General features: G+C 35.1%; 1 long non-coding RNA gene across 1 annotated transcript; it reads left to right on the forward strand.

Annotated features, from left to right (window-relative positions):
- Positions 1 to 249: 249 nt before the first annotated feature.
- On the forward strand, positions 250 to 1,618 carry LOC133150956 (uncharacterized). Its single transcript, XR_009713840.1, has 3 exons — positions 250 to 367; positions 533 to 625; positions 1,020 to 1,618. It is a non-coding gene; the product is annotated as an uncharacterized LOC133150956 (long non-coding RNA).
- Positions 1,619 to 2,839: the final 1,221 nt, after the last annotated feature.

Here is a 2,839-nt window from a genome sequence, read left to right on the forward strand (position 1 = left end):
ACATTTGGCTCTTGTGAATGAGCTGATGAACCAAACTTTTTCACTGAGACGGAAAGAAATAGTTGAAGATAAGCCGCCTATTCAGCAGATGTTGGGACGATGGCCTGCTCTTTTTACAAAGCAACAAGTGAGTAAATAATTGTTAAATTCTATTTGTTTCTTAGGCAAGTATTGCATTACTAAGTTTTTTATTTTTTCTTCCATTTAGGTCTTGGCTGAATTCACTCGTGTGGCCAGTAAAGACCTAGAAAAAGAATTTTTCCAGTCTTTGGATGGGTTCGTACCAAGACTGCTGGAGCTCTTCAAGGCAAAAAAAGGAAGTGTTGGACAAACACTAGAGAGAATCCTGGCACAGATTGAAACATCGGTATGTATGATTCTTTTTACAATTATTTTATGAAGTAAAACTTCTGCTTTTACTGCAACAAATAGGAATTTTCTAAATGAGTTTGTGCTGTATCTGCTCAGAAGCATCCCCTTATTTATTTATTTTCACATAATGTATACCCTTTTTTTTTCTTGTTGGCTATAGACCCATGATGATTTTACCACGCGAACAGTTGTCTTGAAGTGTCTCCCAGTCTTTTTTGGTGACGATTGGGCAGAGTTCTTCAGAGTCAGTTATGTAAGTACTAGCTGTCATTGTGTCATTAAAAATACAACAATTGTAACAGGCCTAAATTTACTTGGTCTTGTGCAACTCGAAGCTGTTTTTGTCTTTGATTTACTTTTCATTAACTTTAGTCATTTGACTTTTATGTATACCTGATCTAACATTTATATTCAACAATAGGACAATATTTGGAAAAAATACATTTTGAAGTGTGACATGAAAGATACAGTTCATCTGCATAAAGCAGAGCCCCGTGCAGTGTTTTTGGAAGTTAATATTCATTTTCAAAATTCTGTAAAAAAAAAAACACCAGGGCAACAGAGGGGTCACAAGTTGAAGGGGGGCTCAGAGGAATAGGCTGCTTTTTATTTTAAGCACTTTTAATGAATGTTGTCTTTTTTTTCAGTCTCCAGATCTTGTGGAGTCACAGGTACCAGTTGCCATCATGACTGTTGTCCCAGAAGGTGAACCACTCGATCTGTTGGACCCTCACCCTGCAACTGTGACACACTGCATTATACTTGAAGGTACCGTGGCAATGGATACTGCTGGCGGTCTCTCTGATGCGTTTTGCCTCACATTTGGGCTTATGTATGCCCTTCATCTGGACTATCCCAAAAAGATGCGCAACACCTTTGAGTTTGTGCAGAGGGTGATGCTAAACTTGGGAGTTGGAAACCTGAGACCAAAAATTCAAACCTTGAAAAATGCACTTCAGGACTAGTGTTCTTGTTCAGATGTTTCAAACAGGCTTAGTTGTATCATGTACCCTGTTCAAAAAAGAGGCCTGCTATAATTATACTGCACTTTAATTTAAACAGTTTTGCTAATTTCTGAATACTGATTGTTTTTTGTTTGTTTTTTTTAATGCATTTTAACACCCCTTTTCTTATTAGGGGATATTTTTGAGGTTTTTAGTTTTTTTTGTTTAGTTTAGTTATGTTTATCTCGTTCTACTGACCAAAAATTCAAACCTTGAAAAATGCACTTCAGGACTAGTGTTCTTGTTCAGATGTTTCAAACAGGCTTAGTTGTATCATGTACCCTGTTCAAAAAAGAGGCCTGCTATAATTATACTGCACTTTAATTTAAACAGTTTTGCTAATTTCTGAATACTGATTGTTTTTTGTTTGTTTTTTTTAATGCATTTTAACACCCCTTTTCTTATTAGGGGATATTTTTGAGGTTTTTAGTTTTTCTTGTTTAGTTTAGTTATGTTTATCTCGTTCTACTGTGTTGACTCAGAATTTTTCATATTTCATTTTTTTGCTTCTTTGTCAGTTAAGGTTTGGGTTGTATTATAAAAGGATCTGCTTCCTTATAAATCTTCAGTTCTCTTTACTGTGTTTTTTCAAGGCAATCGGTTTCCTAGAATTTTATAAGAAGGTAGAACTTATTAGTGCAGTCACATCAACTTGGTAATCTCAGAAGTGAAAACTTGAATTATAAAAGAAATCAATAGTAGAAAGATTCATTTAAACACGACTGGTATGTTAGTTTACTGCACTGGAAATTGTAGAGTTGCTTACACTTAGTTATAAGTATAGAATAATAGAAATGTTCAATTAAATGCTACTGTTTTTGTGGTTCACAGTACTGCAAATTAGAGAGTTACCAACACTTTATTACAAGTATGCAGTACTAAATGCATTCCATTAAACAGCACTTGATGATAAGTATTCAGTAATGGAAACATTTAACTTAATGTTACTACAATAAGTTAACTCTACTAGAGATTCTTGAATTATCAACACTTGAAAAACCTTTACTAAATTAGCTTGAGTGTTTCAAGGCAATCGGTTTCCTAGATCTGTTTAAGTAAAGCCCACTTATTATTTTTATCAGTGCACTAGATCTGTCGAATAACGACGAGGTTGACGTCAGGGCGCACACGCGGTGTTGTTGACAAAGGACGAGGAATTTGATCGATGGATTTAATGATTTGGAGTGACACATATGGTTTGTTGATATTATTGGTTACATAATAGTTATTTGATATAATTTATATATCGTTATATGGGCCAGTGGAAAATTCAGAAGTGCAAGCGCCGTCAGCAGCGCGCACCCGGACGGCATTGTTTACATAAAGGACGATTGATGGATTTTGATTTGGAGTGACAAAGATGGTTTGATAATATTATTGCTTGTATAATAGTTATTTGATATATAATTTATATATCGTTATATGGGCCTGTGGAATATTTGGAAGTGCAACCGCCGTCAGCG

This window comes from Syngnathus typhle, linkage group LG3 (genome assembly GCF_033458585.1).
Source record: "Syngnathus typhle isolate RoL2023-S1 ecotype Sweden linkage group LG3, RoL_Styp_1.0, whole genome shotgun sequence".
Classification (NCBI taxonomy): Eukaryota; Metazoa; Chordata; class Actinopteri; order Syngnathiformes; family Syngnathidae; genus Syngnathus; species Syngnathus typhle.